The sequence below is a fragment of the Apodemus sylvaticus genome, chromosome 8 (assembly GCF_947179515.1).
Source record: "Apodemus sylvaticus chromosome 8, mApoSyl1.1, whole genome shotgun sequence".
In the NCBI taxonomy this organism is placed as follows: Eukaryota; Metazoa; Chordata; class Mammalia; order Rodentia; family Muridae; genus Apodemus; species Apodemus sylvaticus.
In genome coordinates, this window is record NC_067479.1 from 57907869 (window position 1) to 57928042 (window position 20174).

Sequence of the window (20174 nt, forward strand, 5' to 3'; positions counted from 1 at the left end):
AAGATTTTTATTTATTTTATATATATGATGAGTACACTGTCGCTGTCTTCAGACACACCATAAGAGGGCATTGGATCCCATCACAAATGGTTGTGAGCCACCACGTGGTTGCTGGGATTTGAACTCAGGACCTCTGGAAGAACAATCAGTGCTCTTAACCGCTGAGCCATCTCTCCAGCCCCCACACAACTGATTTTTAATTGGATAGTATACCACAGACAATATGTCAGATTCCTCTTTTATATAGTTATTGTTTATTATTGTGACTGGGCTGGGCTGTGAGATACCTAAGAATTTTGTAAAGAACACGTCTGCATGTGTGTATGCAGGGGTGTCTGTGAAGGATTGTCCTAAGTCGGGGAGAGGGGTGAGTGACAGCAGGCAGTAGACTGTCCCCTGGATGAAGAACAGGCAGTGGCACAGGGCAGATGCCATCTCTGCGTCCTGACTGCCATGCGTGATGTTCTTTGCCACACCCTCCTCATCACGCCGAGCTGCCCCTCTAAAACCATGAACCAACACCAATGTCTCCCCTTTGAAGTTCTCTGGTATTTTGATAGAGTGACCCCAAATTACAATTACAGAATACTCCGTCATACAGGTAATCCTGCTTCTAAATCTCTTCGCCACTGTATACATTGTTGAGATGAAAATTCTTATTGCTAAAATGTTGTACAGCCTTGGAATGCATTCCTACAAGAAAGATAGCTAGGAAAGAAAGAGTAGTCAACACTTCTGCAAACTATACTCACTGCCTGGCATAAAGATGGCCAGTTTCCACTGTAGTCAGCAGTACTGAGGTTTCCCTACACTGATATGCAAGCATAATATTTTGCTTTAATTAGCATTGCTTTGGCTATCCAGGATCTTTCTTTGGTGGTCATGTCCCTGTGCCTTTTTTTTTCTATTTTCTCCATCTTTGTATGATTCATCTCTAAGTTGTCATCCAACTAACCCACAAGAGGGAAAAGTTCCAGGCATCTCAGAAGACCAGACACCCAAAGCAGTGCGGCTGTGCTGACCTCATGACTCTCGGCTTCCGATTTTCTCTAAGCAGTAGTGACTGTTTCTCTCCTTTTCTGACAACTGAGCATAACCAACGTGATAACTTCCTCCATCTGCTTCTCTAGATACATGGAGACATCTGGAAGGATGGAAGCATGTCTGCCTTCTTCAGATCAGCTCCTGACAGAAGCCAGGAAAAGATGGAGAGATGACAAGGTAGTTAAGAGCTCTTGCAGAAGGCCCAAGTTCAATTCCTGGCACCTACGTCAGGTGGCTCATAACCATGTAAGGCCAGCTCCACAGGACTTCATACTGGCTTCCGGCACATAGTTGCACATGTGCGTAGAAAGAGACAGAGACATAGACAGACAAACATATAAAAAATGATAAAATAAATAACTGAAAGAAAAAAAGGGTGAAAGGAGATGGTTCTGTGGCTAAAAATGCTTGATGTGAGAGCAAGAGGACTTGAGTCCAAATCCCGATTAGCCACATAAAAGTTGGGCATGTCCATGTATTCCTCTAACCCAAGTACTGGATATGGAAACAGGTGAACTCTGGGTACTTGGTGGACAACCAGTCTAGACAGAGGGTTTTAAGTTCAGCCAGAAACTCTGTCTCAAAAAAAAAAAAAGCAATAGAGGGGAGACACCCAATGCCTACATGTATTCAGTATTATGTACCACCACACAGAGGAAGGGGAGGAGGGGGAGGAGGAGGAGGAAAGAGAGAGATGGGGGTGTCCAAAAAGCCTGGATAAAGTCCCATCTCTATACCACTATTTTGAGAGTGGTCAGACAACAGGAAGCTGTATCCTCAGCATCCCTTTGAATATCTCTGAGGAGTCTCTTTAAATCCGCAATCTCAGAACACTTCATAGCAGGGCGGTTGCATCACAGACATCATGGAAATTCTGGAATCCTTGGTCTGTGCATAGCAGGGCGGTTGCATCACAGGCATCATGGAAATTCTGGAATCCTTGGTCTGTGAGCAGAGGGTGTCTAGCAACTGGGTCAGTTGGAAGCAGCCAATGACAGTGGAGACCTTGAAGCCCAGTTTACACACACTGAGGTTGTGCAGGCTCTGAGGGTCTGTCCCGCAGACCTTCCCTGAGGAACGTCCTACTGAATGTCACCTGAGTGAAACCTCAGAACTTTGCAGGAGATGGTCTTCATTGCTCATATGGTGGAGCCCAGGAGAAGGTCAGCATCATCAAAAGGCTTCTAGCAACACGACTAAGGGCTGAAGCATCTGACTGGCAGAATACACAACACTGATTTCTAGAAAGGGCTTGCTCACCACTGGAGCTTATCAGAAAGTGATAAATTTTGGCCCTTTTTTTTTTCACTGTCTTGCAATTAAGTACTTAAGGATATTCTTACCTTCAATTTAATCCACTTGTTAATAAATCCTCTAAGCCCTCTCGACAAGAGGTGCTGGGTTCCAAGGGCCCTCTGAAGGGTATGTAGAAAGAATTCACTCACACAGTAAGACTCAGGTCCCAGAACTTTACCAGAAACATTGGCACCCCAAGACCTTGTATGTGACTCACCAGTTGGTGACCACTTGTGGCTGTCCCCACGCTCTCCCTCCACACACAACAGGACAGATCACTGCTACATCCTCACTGACAGCAACTGGTTCAAACTCTATGTCTACTGCTCATGAGCTCGGGAACCTCAGGTGTACTTAGGTTTTTCTAGACTTAATAACCTTGAGGACTTGAAAAGATACATTCCTTAAAACAATCTTTACATGAAAATGAGAAACACCCATTTCATGGGACGCTTTGTAAAAAGAATCAAAGGAAAAGCTGCTTGACGCTCTGGCCCACAGTTGGTGGTCTAGTATGAATAGCTGATGTATCTTGGATGAGGCTGGTGCTCCTGATTCCAGTCAAGTTGTTCAAGTGCCTACGATAGTGTGCTGATGATGCTCAGCTGTGCACGTCAGGGCTGGGCTTAAATTTAAACTTTGATTTCTCCAAGTAGGAACTGGAGCTGGTGGATGAACCTCGGCAGGTTCTTCTAGATCCAGCTCTTCTTATAAACCACTGTTTAAAAAACCAGAAATTCTCATTTATATACCGTACTATATTGTAGAAGCTCAACTGCCTGTGCTTTATACACTAAGATGGTATTAAGCTGTGCTAAGGGACAAAGAGCTACAGGATATGTCCAGTCAGACTTTGAGGAGGGGCTGCATCAGTCAAGGCTTGCTGCTCTTGCAGAGTCGAAGGAAGGATGAAATTAGAGGGTAGGAAGGGACTCTAGATCTTCAATCTGGGATGTCTATGAACAGTGATACTTCAATTGTCCCAACATCAGTATCATATCTTTATCTGTCACTCCAGAAACTTTCCAACGTATTCTAAAGTTCCTGATTTGATTCCAGGATTGACAATGTTCAGATAGCAGGATTAGAATATCATTCATGAGGGGGATTTTGGATGAGATGCTACACAAGAGGCTGTAAGAGCTGGAAAAGAAAAGAGATATGTAGAAAGAAAAACTGAACTTTATTCCCAAGAGAGAAATACAGAAAGAACCTTAGAAACCTATGGAGAAAGTAAAGAGTAGGAATTCTGGACATGAGCAGGAAAGAGACAGCGTCATCTACTCTGTCTCCATAGTACCCCAGCAGAGTGAAGAGAAATGAAGCTCTTTCCAAAAGGGTTTGGTGCCAGGGATTGAGCCCTCAACATTAGGCTGCCCAAAAAGAAGATTCTGCTCCACATCAGGAGAGAGAAAGAGAGAGGGGGGGGAGAGAGAGAGAGAGAGAGAGAGAGAGAGAGAGAGAGAGAGAGAGAGAAGGGGGAGGGGGAGGGAGGGGGGAGAGAGGGGGAGGGGGAGGGGGAGGGAGGGGAAGAAAAGGGGAGGGGGAGGGAGGGGGAGAGGGGGGAGGGGAGGGGGAGGGAGAGGGAGGGGGAGAGAGGGGGAGGGGGAAGGAGAGGGGGAAGGAGAGGGAGAGGGGGGAGGGAGAGGGGGGAGGGAGAGGGAGGGGGAGAGAGGGGGAGGGGGAAGGAGAGGGGGAGGGAGAGGGAGAGGGGGAGGGAGAGGGGGAGGGAGAGGGAGGGGGAGAGAGGGGGAGGGGGAAGGAGAGGGGGAGGGAGAGGGAGAGGGGGAGGGAGAGGGGGAGGGAGAGGGAGAGGGAAAGGGAGAGGGAGAGGGAGAGGGGAGAACCAACACATGGAAATGAGGACAACATGTCTGGTCTTGTCTACAAGAACCTCACTCAACTTTCTCACTCAACTTCCAAACTCAGACACTGAAATAGGTAAAATGCCAGATCAAGATTTGAAGTTTTCTGGTAAAAATGCTCAGTGATCTGGAAGAGGATACAAACAAGCAGATGAATTTACCTCAAACCCTAGAGAGAAAAGGCATTAACAGGAGAAACTCAGCCATCTGCATGAAAAGTCAACACTCCAACCTCAGCGTCTCAGCGGAGGAAAAGGTTTGCTTTAGCGTATAGGCTACAGTCCATCCTTGAAAGAAATCATAGCAAGTAAACTTTATTATAAACCAAGGAAATATGTACAGGCATGCACAGGTACTCTTGTATGAGCTGTGTGGAAGATCATGGGGCTGGTGGTACCCTGTATCTGTTGTTAGGCACTGTTACCTGCCCCTGATTTTGGCATGTGACAAATCCCATCCCCCTTGACAATGGCTTCCCTTCCCAAAGTTCACTTCTCCCTCAGTGTCTAGGAAGCATCAACTACTGTTTTTGGCAACAGCAATATTAATTTCCAGCCATGCACAGATGAGGGGAAATACATCACATAAAAATCAAACACTGTACCTGGAGCATTGTACTTTTTGGCTTTTCAAAGTGTTCTTGTGGTACCTGATCTTTGTCTGACCTTCATATCTAATTGCTCCTCCAACCAGGCTTAGTCTCCTAAGTTTTCTGTAGGCACCCACTAAATGTGACTGCGTGTAACTCTATGGGGACTGTGTGTGATTCTATGAGACTGTGTGTGATTCTATGCGTCTAACTCTATGTGGCTTCTGGCCTCCCAAGTCACTGGTCAGATTATCCATTCCTCTCAGTATATCTGTATTAAACTTTGTTTTTAAGAATTTTCATGGGCTGGAGGGATGACTCAGTGGCTAAGAGCTCTTCCAGAGTCCTGAGTTCAATTCCTAGCAACCATGTTGTAGCTCACAACCATCTGTAATGGGATCTGATGCCCTCTTCTGGTGTGTTTGAGGACAGGTACAGTGTACTCATATACATGAAATAAATAATTCTTTAAAAAAAGATTTTTCATTTTTTTTATTTTATGTGTGTGGGTGTTTTTTCTGCATGTATGTCTGTGCACCACGTGTGTGTCTTTGTACCCAGAGAGGTCAGAAGAGGACACTAGATTCCCTGGCATTGGAGTTACAGACAGTTGTGAGCTGTCATGGGGGTGAGTGCTGGGAGCTGAACCCAGAGCCTCAGGAAGAGCAGCAGGTGCTCTTAATCACTGAGTCATCTCCTCATCCTGTATCCTGATACCTGGGTGGCAGAGAACCCATTCTTTTCCTGCTGCCCATAGCACAAAGCACGGCCGACATAACCTCACCACAGAAGAACAGCTTGGCCCATGTTGCTCTCACTCAAATGAAAGGACTAGAACTCAGCACCCATAAAAATATCCTAGTTGACATCTCTAGAGATATAAATGTTGGATCAGGGCCTGAGGTGAGAGCTGTCTCCCCCACTGGACTGGGCTTCCCGTTGACACCAATAGGAGAGACGAGTGGTTCTTGGCTCTCTCTGGAAAGGTGGTCTGGGGCTGTGTCTGGCTACACTTTGTGGAGGGAGGCTGTGTTGGGCAGACGAGGTGTACTCATAGCATGAGGGAAGTCCTTGTGAATACCTCAGATACAAATGGAGGCTTTTAGACACCAGACTGGTCCAGGCCTGATTCATTTTGCCCCTGGCCCTGAATTCCACCACAGTCCTGTCTATTTCTGGTTACAGAGATGGAATGTTTAGGGCACAGTGAGGTGGTAAGAAGGTGTCCGTACAAAGCTGAATAGTTTTCAGCCTTCAAAATGAGGGCTTTGTTGGCATGATTTGTTGTGACCAATCAGGGTTCCCCACAGTCCACCTCTGGGTTGGGGTGGAATCTCACTTTGACCAGGCTGTTTCCTGGGGAGGTTGATGAAACAATTTCAGACACTTTCAAATGTGCTTACGGGAAACTCCTAGATCGGATGGAAAGTTAAAAACCAGCCAGGGGTCAGGGAGACAGCTCGCTGGGTAAAGTGAGCAGCGGTCTCTGTGGTCAGCCAGCCTCTCTGACACTGTGAATATAAGAGTGATAAGATTCTACACAATGGAATACTACTCAGCAATTAGAAACAATGAATTCACAAAAGTTTTAGGCAAATGGTTTGATCTGGAAAATATCATCCTAAGTGAGGTAACCCAATCACAAAAGAATACACATGGAATGCAATCTCTGATAAGTGGATATTAATTAGCCCAGAAGCCCCGAATACCTAAGGCACAAATTGCATAACAAATGACTCCCATGAAGAAGTATGGAGGGGGTCCTGATCCTGGAAAGGATCGATCTAGCATTGGAAGGGAATATAAGGACAGAGAAAAAGGAGGGAGGTGATTGGAGAAGGGATGGAGAGAAGAAGGTTTATGGGACATATGGGGAGGGGGGATCCAGGAAAGGGGAAATCATTTGGAATGTAAACAAAGAATATAGAAAATAAAAATATTAAAAAAAAAAGAGTGATAAGATATCCTGTCCCAAAATATAAGATATAAAAGCAATTGAGAAAGACATTGCAACGTCAACCTCTGGCTTCTACATGCACTTGCATTGCATGGGTGAGCACATCCACATACATGCATGACATACATGGGTGCATACATGTATAACACACACATAATAGTGAAGTGATACACTTCATTTCTCCAACATGTTGCCCACAGTGAAGGGACTGGAAAACTCACAATCCAATTCAAAGGCCACACATAGAAACTCACAAGACAAGGATACCCACTGGGTTCACATATCCAACCTACATAACTCCTACCAAAAGGGGGACACATGGCGTGGCTATAAGATAATTCATAATCACAGGGTGTCAGATGACAAGAAAACCTACAGGCTTGACTAACCTAGGCCCATAGGGGCTCGCAGAGCCTGAACTGCCCACCCAGGGGCCGGCATGGGACTGGGGTAGGCTCTCCACACATATGTTACAGTTGTGTAGCTTGATCTGATTGAGGGAGTAACAGTGGGAGTCTACGACAGAGTCTATGATTCTGTTGCCTGCCTTTGAAATCCTTTCCATCTACGGCATTGGCTTGTCCAGTCTTCTTAATAGGAGAAAAGGTACTTAGACTTCACTGCTACTTGACACGACATGGCTACCGTGCCATCCATGAGAAACCTCACCTTTTCTGAAGAGAAATGCATGAGGAATGGATGGGAGGGAGGAGTGGGAGAGAGGGCCTGGAAGGATAGAGAGGAAACTGTGGTCAGGATGTAAAAAAATAATTAATTAAATTTAGTTAATTTAAAAATTAATGAATTAAAAAGAACAGGATTTCAGCACCCAAGAATAGTCTCAGATTCTGCAAGTAGAAAAGTGTGATAAGGTCCTTGGGGTGATATTAAAAAGACCAAAGTACCCAGAGTAATGACAGGTTCACAGCCAATGCTCAAAGGGTGATGACTAATATAATCTCACAGGGAACAATCTGGACAAAATCCAGGAGGGTATCACTCCATTTGTATTATATTTTTAAAACTAATTTTGTAGTTGTGTACATGTGCATGGTTTGTATACATGTGTGAGAGTTTTACACACACACACACACACACACACACATGCATGTTGAGGACAGATATCAACCTTGGGTGTTGTTTCTCAAGGTTCCATTTATTGTTTCTTGAGGTAGGGTTTCTCACTGGTCTGAAGCTGTTCAAGTCGCGCAAGCTACCCAGTGAACCCCATTCCCTATAGGACATCACTATGCCCAAGTTTTTACTTGGGTTCTTGAGATGACACATGTGATCATGGAGCTCTTCTTGCTTGAATGCCTCCTATTAACACGCCACATGGAAGACAGGTGTTACCCATTATACACATGCTTTCAGACTCACAGTATCTTAGAACTAACATCTTGGAACTAATTAGATGGGTCTAACCTTCAGCGACTCTTGTAAGGAGGATGGAAGCTCACAAAAAGTAGCAGAGAGATGAACATTGAGACCAGGATGATGTACAAGCTTGAGATGCAATCCTATCATTCCAAACAGGTCTGGTGTCTCCAGGGATGGAGCTGACAGCAGCCTGAGAATTCGGGGTCAGTCTAGGTGCACGCTCAATTATGGAAGGGCTCAGACCATTGAGTGAGCTGACTGTACTGGGTGGGAGATGGTAGGAGGGATGCCCAAGTCATTCAGAGTCTGGTCGGTGGCTCATTCCTGAAGTGAAATCTTTCCCAGACTCTTTATCTAAGAGAGGACCTGACCATCACAGAGAGGCTCAGCCCTTTGTGCACACTGGGCACCGCCAGAGGCTGGAGACCACGGGAGGGTCTGAGAGGAACAGCTTGGTCCAGCATCATTTCACCCTTTGAGCTCTTTACATGACAGCCAAACCCAGAGAGCGTCCGGTGACAAGCGGAGACCATAGCCACAGCTTCAGCTGGAAGCGCCTGGCTGTACCAGAGTAGGAGTGCTGCACTTCAAGTGCTTAAAAGTCTCAGACCTGGGATTGTGCTGCCCGTGGCAGCCTTGGCTCCCATGTGAGAACCCAGAGAGCATTAGCAACGGGCACCAACTGCCACATCAGCGAAGCTGGCTGGGCTCGGCTGCACAAAGCCAGCTGGTACCAAGTCTCCAGTGCTCACTCAAGATAATGGCATCCACAGGGTGGTGGCATGTACCCAGATGCCTGACGGTGCTCATGTGTACTGGACAGGATAGACTTTCTCAGTTACTACTGTCGCCGATCAACATTAGTGCCAATCCCAAGTCTCCTTCGAAGATGAATTCTAATAGTCTTCCTTTATCTCAAGGAACAGCCTGGCTACCAGCACCAGGTTTAGCAAGCCTCCACTCTCTTTAACATCACAAAAACTAGCATCAGCTTGCGCCCAAAGCTCTGGCCAAGTTCCTAGTTGCTTTCAAGTTTATCTGCCTCTGGACTTGCAGCTCCCTAGAAGACCCATCCTGACAAAACGTGACAAAGAATCACAAAACAAACAAAACCCCTTAAATCCCTGGGTTCAGTACCCCACATCACATAAACTAGACTCCACTAACATGGTAGTGCTGTGTGCCTGTTATCCCAGACCTTCAAGATAAAGACAAGAAGATCAGAAGTTCAAGGTCATCCCCTGCTACATGCTGAAATTAAGGTCAGCCTAGGCTATTTAATTGAATAAAAGGAGGGAAAGTGGGAAGGGAAAACCGTTCTGAAAAGGTGGGCTTGGTGCTAGGGACTTCTCTGACACTAAGGCTTAGCAAATCAGGTGCATCCATCCCTGCCAGGTAATCCTCCCTGCTAAGCACGTACCACATTCAAGGGTGATGCACACAAGCCAACCAGGACAAGGAGTATCCGTGGCCTTGCCTCAGCCTGAACATGGCTGAAGACTGAGATGTCCAAGGTCACATGTGCTGCTGTCACCGGGCCTCTGTGGATAGATAGCTGCCTGGTTCTTTCTTTTCAGCATACAACTGCTAGTCTTGCAGACCCTGTGGTCCTAGGGCTCCAGCCATTTCATCTGAGTCCTCAGGATCTAACCAGAGTACAACTACCAGGCAAACTGACCACAAAGGCTTTTCCACAGAAGGAATTGAACAGTAGAAGCTGTAAGTTGTTCCGCTAAGGCCAACAGGGTTCTGTTTGATCCCTAGAAGAAAAGGCATTTCTCTAATTTCCCCAAAACTTTACAAGGAAAGAAATCACACCCCTGTAACTGCAGCTGTAGATACAATCTTACTTAGGAGTCTGCCTGGGTGGACACAGGCTGGTACCTATGGGAGAAGGGAATTAAAGTTGCAGATCTTTAAGGCTGACAAACACTCCTTCTGAGATCCTCAAGTTGGTAAATGCACACACACACACACACAAGCTGGGTGTATTATGGAAGATCTATCCATCCCTTGTCAATTTCAGTGCGAAACAAGACAGCAGATAATCTAGTCCAGCTCATTAGACAACTGCAAAATAAAACAAGATGTTTGCAACTTTAGCAGGGAGACAGAGTCCTCTTCCTCTTTCTGCCATAGAAGTTAGGGACACCAGTGTGAAAGATGACAGCAGCGAAAACACCTAGATGTTGCTCAAAGATGGATGATCGTCCTCTCCCAAACTCTCCACTGTGGCCTTTGTTTTCTCTAGAACCTAGATGTAGTCATTTCCTTCATCCTACCAGAGAAGAACCTTAAGGCAAAGCTTCCTATTCAAAAAGGCAGGTACCTTGCCCCCAACCAGGAGAAGACCGCTGCTTTCCTACAGCAAACCCAGGCTTCTTGTAGCTCATTCCTCAAGCTCCAAAGGGCCAATTACCAAGAGATTACAAAGTATCTTCCCACAGAAAGCAGTAAACTCCAGAGCAGCCTGCCGAGGAGAGGCTGAGGGGTACCCCACACTGATATTCTCTGATTAGTCACCTTGATTCCAGGAATGAAGTCAAGCTGTCAGGTGCTGAGTTTGCCCAGCGACTGGCTACAGACGATGTCTGCATTTTCAAGTTTCAAGTGTGAAATGAATTAAACACTACCCATCCCAGTCTTTAGTGGGACTTTGTAAAAAGTAGATAGTAAAGTGACTTGGTCGCAGGCAATGTTGTGCAACAGGCATGCAGCATTTACACAGTGCAACAGGATGGAGGTCAGCTCCATGTGGGAGAAAGTTGTGAGAGAACTATAAAACAGCTGTGTAATAGAGGACAGTAAAAACAAAAATCCTAGATCACTTTCTGGAGTGCAACAATAGCATCATAGTTAACATTTTCAAGATTGCAATGATCTATGGATATACATATGGATAAATCATATGATGCCAAGATTTAAAAAAAAAAAAACTTCACTGAGAAAAGAAAAAAGGGTCCTAATGTAAGTGGGGCAAAATGTTAGGACTACTGAGAAGAACAGAACTCTTCAGAATGCTCCCCGGAGCAGATCTGAACATCTTCAGCATAGAACAGCTTAAACAAACAATCTAGAAATTTCTAGGACATTAGTCAGTTTTCAGAAGGTCACATCCACAGCCCAGAAAATCTGTTTCCCTCACAAAGTACTTCCCAACTGGCCATCCAAAGGTCAGAGGGGTAGGGAAGAGCCCGGGAGAGGCTCCCAGCTAGAAGGAAACAGGTCAGTGGAAGTGTCCTCACGGACTCTTTAGGAAACTTCAGCAGCTCAGGCTGCAGCGTGGGCTCTGTCTCTAACCCTGGATTTTATTCCCTGGGTTGCTCCTTGATGTGTAAGTGATTTTGCTTTTTTTAACACAAAGGTCATAGCAGAAAAGCAAATATAGATTAATGAGACCCAGTGTTCTTGGGGACAGCCTGGAAACCATCAGGAAGCCTTTGGCTTCATAGTCATCCCAAGGGGAAGAGAGTGGGATGGGAGGGGCGGGGGGGGGGGAAGGCAGAGACTAGGAAGACCTTACAGTTTCTCCAAGGTAAGGTCAGTCCAGTGAGTCAGACTTTTTTATGTGTGAAGTGACCCAAGGAATTGAATGCATCCTCCCTGTACACAGCCCCTGGCCAACTAAGTACACAAGACACCGTGCGTGCGCGTTACTGATTCTCCCAAGATGACAAATGGGCTTTGGAGACTGCAGGCGCTCACATCCAGTGGTGATGTAAGGGAGGGCTCCAGCCAAGAGTCATGAGCACTAAACCGGGACTGTTGAGCTTCAGCCCTTCCATGCAAGGGGCGGGGGTGGGGGGGGAGTATCCATTGGGCTGGTTTTAGCATCTCTTCAACCCTGAGGGCTTGGGGAACAAAATTAATTTGGGCGCGTTTCTGACATCGTGCACCTCCCATCTGAACTGGGGGGTTCCCTAGCCACATTGGGTAACTCAGTCAGTCTCCTAGTCAACGCAGGGGCACCCCTCTACTGCGCATTGTTTTGTCGTAGTATTGGTTGGTTAGTAATTAATTGGTTAGGAACTAGTTAGTAATCTCTGTTGGGTGGGCCAGGGAGTGATGGAGAGAAAGGAATGGTCTGTTTCTTCCGATCATTTCTATGGGGGACAGAATAGAGATACTTTCAGCAGACCACTACACCCTGTGACTTCAAAAGTTGGGGTCGGAGGGATGGGGAGATGACACCAGTTGGGAACAGAGTAGGAGTAGTACACAGGGACCAAAAGGCCTGCGCATTTGCAGTTAGTATTGGGGACCTCGAGACTAAACACATCAAACACACCGGACTCAACACACCACACACTAGTGCGAGTTCTTTCCTATTTATCAGTCTTTCCTGGATAACGGTAGTAAGAAGTTCGCAGGGAGACTTGGGAATCAATACTTGGCGCCAGGACCTTTCTCCTACTCTGTTCACCGAGCTCTGGCTCTCACTAGAGCCTTTGCAGTTGCAAGCTATGCGCTCCACAGCTGCCGGGCACTCGACCCCACGATGCCCAAAGCCACAGTCACAGCCTCACTGAAGTGTCTTCCTTGGCCCCTCCCCGCCATTAAGCTCCATAGCTCAAAAGCCAGAACTCTTGTCTACCAGCCCAACTTTCCGAAGCCCCTTCCCCATTCTGCACCCTTCAAAGGAGGCAGCTTGCGCCCCCAAGGCCCCACGCCTCTGTCTGGAAGCGCCCTGGTTGCCCAGAAGACAAGCACCGAGCTCCTGGGATAAATTTACCGCCTCCCGCGACACGGGCAAAGTGAGACTGGGCGGGGCTGCTGGCTTGGGGTTGAGGGTAGGGGGACCTGTCAGCCTGCACGTCCTCCTGCATTCCTGGCCCGCGCTGGCCCAAGGGAGGAGGGAGAGGAGGGCAGGAGGGAGCCTGGGGATGCTCCCGTTAGCCCTCGGACCGCGCGCCAGAGGGGAGACGGGGTGACCAGGGTAAGCGTTCTTACTTGGCAGCTGGGCTCCGTGGTGGCCGGGCTGGGACTGGGCTCTCAGCGGGGGCCCCTCTCCACGCCGATCGCCTAGGGCCCGCCCGCCGAGAAGCCGGGGAAAATGCCGGGAGGCGCGCGTTACAGTCGGGGCAAGCTTTCCGCCCCTGTGCTTTTAAAGAGAAACTCGTGGCAAACCCCACCCCCGACCCCAGCTCGCCCCGAAGGCGGCCTCCAGTTTAGCCCGGCCTCCACCCTTTGTTGAACTTCCTCGGTTTATCCCGGGATTGGGGGGCGGGGTGGGGTGGAGTGTATCAGCAAGGGTTGGGGCTGGCTGCTCTGGAGACCGCGCCGTTCCTGACTGTGCACTCTTCTCCACCAGAGGATTCTGCACCCTCCACCTCCTGGCCCCGCCTTCCAGTTCCCCCAGGGAATGGTTTACCAGGAATAAGCCGGACGCTGAATCCAGCTTTTTTTTATCTAAAAACTTAAAGCTGAAGTCACCAATCATCTCGCTCAGGCTCCGCGTCCCTTCTCTGGTAGATGGATTCTGAATAGTGTAACCCAAACCGCTTTCAGTTCGAGCTTCACATCTGTGCATTGAGTCAAGTCAGAAATTGAGACAAGAGCGGGAAAAGAAGCCAGTCACTGGAATCTGACTGGAGCTTAAAACTTTATCACAACTGATAACACTGAACTAGCCTAATGCTGGTCTGCCTAAAGATCTCTCGAGCAAGAAGTTAAAAATAAACTAAAAATAAATCAAGCTGGTTTAAGAGCTCTGTGTCTAAATAAATGCCCTTTCACAAAACCACCTAGACATTCTGTTTACAAACAAAATTCTTTCAAGATAAGGACTGCTGGAAAACTGACTCATGTCGTTTTAATTTGTCAACTTTACTTAATAGCTAAATCTTGTAAATGGCATCCTTTGAGCAATGAAATTCAGAAAGCCAAGGGATCATCACACAGGGAGAAAGTGCCCAACATCCTTTTCAACATCCTTGAATCTAAATTGTGCGCGTGCGTGCGTGCGTGTGCATGTGTGTGTGTGTGTGTGTGTGTGAAGGCCAAAGGTCGACATCTTAGTAAGAACCCACACATTTTTCTTTTTTTTTTTAATAAAAATTTAAAAATTCTTTGAGAACTTCATGCCCATATACAATGTCTTTCACTCTCTGCCCTTCTCTCTAACACGTCTCCCAGATCCATTCCCCACCTCCCAGCTCTTCTTTTTCTCTTTGACAATAAAAATAAAAGCACAATGTATTCAATGGGTGGGGGGCATCCGCTGGAGCACGGCTGACCTAAAACAAACCTTAGCAAACATTGACTCTCCCTCCCAAGGAAGACATGATTTCTCTAATAGGTCCTCAGCCAGGGCTGGGGGCTTGATAACCCTGCCTGCTCTGAGCTGGACTGCTGAGTACCTTGGTCTTTTGCAGGCAAAGACAGCTGTTGCAACGGTCCTTCCTACAGTGTCCAATAGACACTGTTTCACCCAGTCCTTCCCGACCACGGACTCTTAAAATCTTTCTACTCCCTCGTATAGGTAGTCCCGGAGCTCTGATGCAGATGGGGAATGGCAAGAATGACCTATGTATGCCTAAGCATCGCTCAGATGTTTCTCCTCTGCACTTTGACCAGTTGTGAGTTTCTGGGTTAACTGCTATCCACTGCATGAAGAAACTTCTCTAAGAGCTGCAGCAATCTCCAGATATAAGAGACATGAATGTCGAGAGCAGTTTGCTATGGCAAAATGATAATAGTAGATTCACCTACAAGGCTTATGAGCTCCCCAACCATGGTTTCTTTGCAATATTTATAGTATAGGTAATAAATATAGATATCTATGTGTTTTCTCCTGTGAACTGGGCCTTAAATCCAACCAGAAAGCAGTTGGTTGCACCCATAACTTTTGTGCCACTATTATACATATGGTCATGGACATACCTTGCCAGGTGTTGTTGTGGTAGCTGTCAGGGTTCACAGCTAGATAAGACTGTGGTCCGTCCCTCTCCAGACAGCCAGCATGGACCTTCCAGTACAATGAAATCAAGCTACTGGGGAGGAAACTTCATGGTCAGTGTGAAATAAATTAATTTAATATAAGTGTTATCAGTGAATTAATATGGCGACTGCATTTCTTCACCTTAGCTAGTCCCAAATAACCACACAGAGAAACTAAGATTTATTCCAAGCTGCACCTTAATACTTTGGCAGTTAAATGATCTATCTTAACCCCCTGTGCTAATGGGGCTGCCTCCCAGCCCCCACCCCTTGATACTTGTAGTTTAATACTGTTCTAGATCTCTCTGCTTCAGACATTTCTTCCTATGGTGTCTTCTCAGACCCTCTCCTCATGGCTTTCCTTCCAACTCCCCTCCTTTTCCCTCACTGGTGAAAGCTTCACCCTATTCTCTCTTTTGTCTAGCCATTGGGTGGTCAGCATTAATTGACAAGGCGAAGAATAAATGATAAGAATTGTTTACACAGACTTGGGACAGGAGATTCTAGACATAAGTATTACAATGCTGTGTCCTGATTGAAACAACACATGGGGGCAGAGAAGTCAGCATTTGAATAACGCAAGGACAACCTTTATGCGGTGCACAGAAACATTATGCCTACAGGTCAGTGCCAGCTTCAGTCCTCCATGTCTCCTAGCTAAAGTAGGTGGTGTCTTCAGTAACAGGGCCTTGCCATTTCACTGAAGTTCGTGTGAGAGAATTTTCCTGGGAAGACATGACACACACAATACTTGGTATCCAAACAGGGACCAACAGAACCAAGGATGAGTTGAGAAGGAGTAGACACACCAACCCTATAGTGGATGCCGAGACATCAACGGAAGCTGTCTGACTGACTGTAGAGCATCACAGTAGGCAGTGCTGCCCTCCTCTATGTGGCTGAGTGACCCCACCTACAGTTCAGGCCAATAGTCTATCAGACCCTGGGCTGGGTACAATCAGGAAGGCCATCGCTAAACCAAACGACTTGAGCTCATCCAACCAAGCCCATTGGCGTGAGGAAATGCACAGAGCCCCCTTGGAGATGCCCCAGATGGGAAGCCAGATAAATACAAGTGCTGGACTGTTTTGCTGCTGTTTTAGACCTTGATAATATACTTTTTTATTCCTTTAGCTACTGGATCTCAAGGCCAGTTCATATTTTCTGGGAATGCATCTTTAAAGTACTGTCCTAAGGAAATCTTCACATTCTCACAATTTGTCATGGAATGATGGCCCAGGACCTTCTACAACAGCCAGTGTCTGTAAAGGAGCTTCAGGTATATTTGGACCCCTGGGATACTGATGGATTTCCATACCCCACCTTACCCAAATTGTCTGTCCTCTGTCTCACTTGATATAGTTGGATTCTGTGTCAGATTAGGACAAAAAGTATCGAGATGTGTACTGACTGGTTTTGTGTATCAACTTGACACAGGCTGGAGTTGTCACAGATAAAGGAACTTCAGTTGGGAAAGTGCCTCCATGAGATCCAGCTATGGGCATTTTCTCAATTAGTAATGGGGGGGGGAGGGCCCCTTGTGGGTGGTGCCATCCCTGAGCTGGTTGTCTTGGATTCTATAAGAGAGCAGGCTGAGCAAGCCAGGGGAAGCAAGCCAGTAAGAAACATCCCTCCATGGCCTCTGCATCAACTCCTGCTTCCTGAGCTGCTTGAGTTCCAGTCCTGACCTCCTCTGGTGATAAACAGCAATGTGGAAGTGTAAGCTGAATAAACCCTTTCCTCCCCAGCTTGCTTCTTGGTCATGATGTTTGTACAGGAATAGAAACTCTAGCTAAGATCCTTGTAAGATGGGTTAAATAGTCATGTGTCCCGTTACTCCAGTAAGGACCACAGCTCTAAAGTGACACATACATAAATCAACTTGTCCCAGAAGAGACTGGCAAACAGACCATACAGGGGCTATAGGGATGCAAATATGCTCTCACCTATTACAGGCATTTCTAAGCAAGTGAGCAGTAGGCAAAGCCACCATTAAGTCCTCACCCAACTGAGTGTTAAGAATGGGGACTCACAGAAAATTGACAATGACTTGGATAGCCATTTCACAAGCCCTGATGTGGAGAACTGGGCCGAAGGCAGCCAACCTCAATGGTTCTCCCTCCTAGTTTATAATCATACCAGTACTGGATTAATTGGAGGGAGGGGGAAGAATGGGTTATTAAAACAGCAGCAAGGGGGCTGGAGACAGGGCTGATAAGGAAAGAATGCTCACAGCTCTCTGGGAAGACCAGAGTTCGGTTCTCAGGCACCCCCAGCACCCCAACTCACAATTGCCTATAATTCCAGTTCTAGAGGATTCCTCCGGTCTCTGCTGGCACCTGCACCTGCATGTCTATACCACACACAAACATTCAAATGCACAATTAGTTAAATGGTATAAAAAGACAACTAAAGAGCTTAAGTTAGAGGAGGTTTTCCTGTGCCAGCCAGAACAGGGACTCCAGTGGCTATAAAGTTGTTAGATCAAAAACCCAAGTACCAGAAGTATCAAGTACTTCTATACTTGGCCAGGGAGGCCCCTGAGGCCCCACAAAGCATGAAAGGTATGTTTGCTGCTGTTGGCTGCCTCCCAGAACTTGACAGAAAGACCCTCTAGATGACTATCTTCATCTTCGATATCTACATCCTTTGGTTACAGGACATAGGAAAATAAAGCTAAGGCTAAGTTAGCTTTCATGGTGTCCCACACAGGTGCTGTGTGGAGTACTGTGGGAAGAGTGGTCTTGAACAGTCCTGCTCAGCTATGGGTCTCGTGTTACAGTACTGAAATGCCAGGTAATCTATGCCTGCTTGGACAGTAGTGGCATGATTATAATGGCTAAAATCAGCAGCTTTTTGACTGGATTTGAGACTCCACAGGAGGGGGTTCACATCTGGTACTGAAAGCCAGGACAAAACCTGATACTGGGGAGGTCATAGACCTTCTGGGGCAACAGGTTGGGAGGGGGATGGAGGGACAGACTGCTATTGATCACACTATTGCTGTCAGCTGCGATCCATCATAGAAGGGAATGTCTTTTTGCCATGGATAGTATACTATAGACTCATAGCCACTGGTGGGTTATCGTGGGGGCCATTAGTTGGTTCAGGAGATCACAGCCCACTGTGGGTGCCATTCCCTGGGCAGGTAGTGCTAGGGTGTATGAGAAAGCTAGGCAGGCACAAGCCTTTGAGCAACCCAGCAAACAGATGTCCTCCAGAGTTTCTGTGTCAAGCTCTTGCTGGATGGAGTTCCTGCCCGACAACCCCCATGATGGATGATGTCCTATAAACAGGAATAAGCCCTTCCTTCCAATACTCGCCTTTGCTCAGGATATTTTGTCAAAGTAACAGAAAGGAAACTGCAAGTCAGGAAGCTCATGTAACTCAGTAAGGTTTGGAGGCTCCTCCCCAGGGTTATAGAAACAGAAAGCCCAGCCACCGTGGCCAGGAAGAGACAGTACAGATAAGGAATCGACCTTCAGTTAGCCCCAAATTCCCCAAATGCTTGCACTTTTCTAGAAGTAGCCTTTGGTGTAATCATCTCAGGAGTATACAGACTTATCAATCACTTTTCCACTTGCCCAACAAAGCACAGCCACTGCTTCTCATTCCCCAGCAGGAGCCACTGCCGCCCCACTGAAGCCCCCACTAAGGCCCCCACCATCACTGCCCTCCCCGAGAAGCCTCAGCACCTGCTGCTTTCTCTGCTCTTTCAGGGGACCTGAGTTTGGTTCCTAGCAACCACTTTAAGTGGCTCACAACCTTCTGTAACTCTAGTTTCAGGGGATCCAATGCCTCTGCCTTCCACAGGAACCCACACTTGTGTACACACACACACACACCACACACACACACACACACACACACAGACCAACACCAGTAATTGAAAATAATTTTGAAACTGAGTTTAAAATCTGAGTAGAAAATATACCCCATCGTTGGGAAAGTCAGGGCAGGAACTGTGCATCTCTGAAGGAATTTCCTGGGGCTGGGGGGACAGCTCAGTTGTTAAGGGTGCTTGATCCTCTTACAGAGGATCCAGATTTAGTTCCTAGCTCCCACACAGTGACTTGTAACCATTTGCAATGATAATTTCAAAGAATCTGACTCCCTCTTCTGACATCCATAGGCTCCAGATATGCGTGTGATACATAAAATAATACATGGATAAAATATTCAAACTCATAAAGTTAAATACATAAATCTAAAACAAATACATAAATCTAAAAAAAAACTCTTTTAAAAATGAAACTGTTAGGTGTCTGCATAAGCTACATTATTTAGATTAGGGATATAATACAGTTAAACTCAGCTTTGCAAATGTTCTGGCCCTAAATAAGTTCAGTTTATTGCTTTTAATATCCTTCTTGGATGTCTTTAGGAAAAGCAAGCACTCTTTTTGTAGGGGATTTGATTTTATCAGTTGTGGTAAGGTTTTATACTCCAGGACAGATTCTGAGGAGTGGCTTCCCGTGCTCTCTTAATTTTTCCTGTCTTCCTATGGTGACTCACTGTGCCCCGCCCCCAGTGTGAACCTCAGAGCCAGGAATGTTATATCTTTTTCAACAATGTCCATCCCCCACTCCTTGGATCTTGTTTAATCCCACGAGTGTAGGGCTTGCTCACCCTGACCCTGACAAGAAGCAAAGGACCTTAGAGGTCACAGAATCCAAAGCCTTTCGTTTACAATGGAGAAAGTTGATCCTCCATGGGAGAGAGGCTTGCTTATTCTGTGGGTAGCAGCATGGTGGGGAAACAGCCCAGAACTGCTGCTTGTAACATAAGACCTTGCTTTTCCCCTAGTTTCTCTGTCATCTCTGTTCAGGTAAGGTCAATCCTCTACTCCTTACTGTTGGATGAACACACACACACACACACACACACACACACACACACACTATTTATTTGTTAATGTGGGAGGGTTCAGTCACTTTGGGCAGTGATGCCCCTGGGAAGATGGTCCAGGACCATATAAGAAAGTAGGGGGTGGGGTGGGGGTAGGGTCCTTGTGTAAGCACAAGTTTCATGGTCTCTGCTTCAGTTCCTGACTCCATGTTCCCGCTTCGAGCTCCTGCTCTGACCTGCTTCACGGATGGACTGT

General features: G+C 46.7%; 1 protein-coding gene across 2 annotated transcripts in view; it reads right to left on the reverse strand.

Moving 5' to 3' along the window:
- Loxl2 (lysyl oxidase like 2) overlaps nt 1–13364 on the reverse strand; it is an 81559-nt gene extending 68195 nt beyond the window's left edge. The window contains exon 1 of one of the 2 annotated variants that reach the window (XM_052191099.1): nt 13082–13364. The gene's annotated coding sequence lies outside the window, so the exon portion shown is untranslated. The remainder of the gene's footprint in view (nt 1–13081) is intronic. The other variant, XM_052191100.1, reaches the window with a different exon arrangement.
- Nucleotides 13365–20174: the final 6810 nt, after the last annotated feature.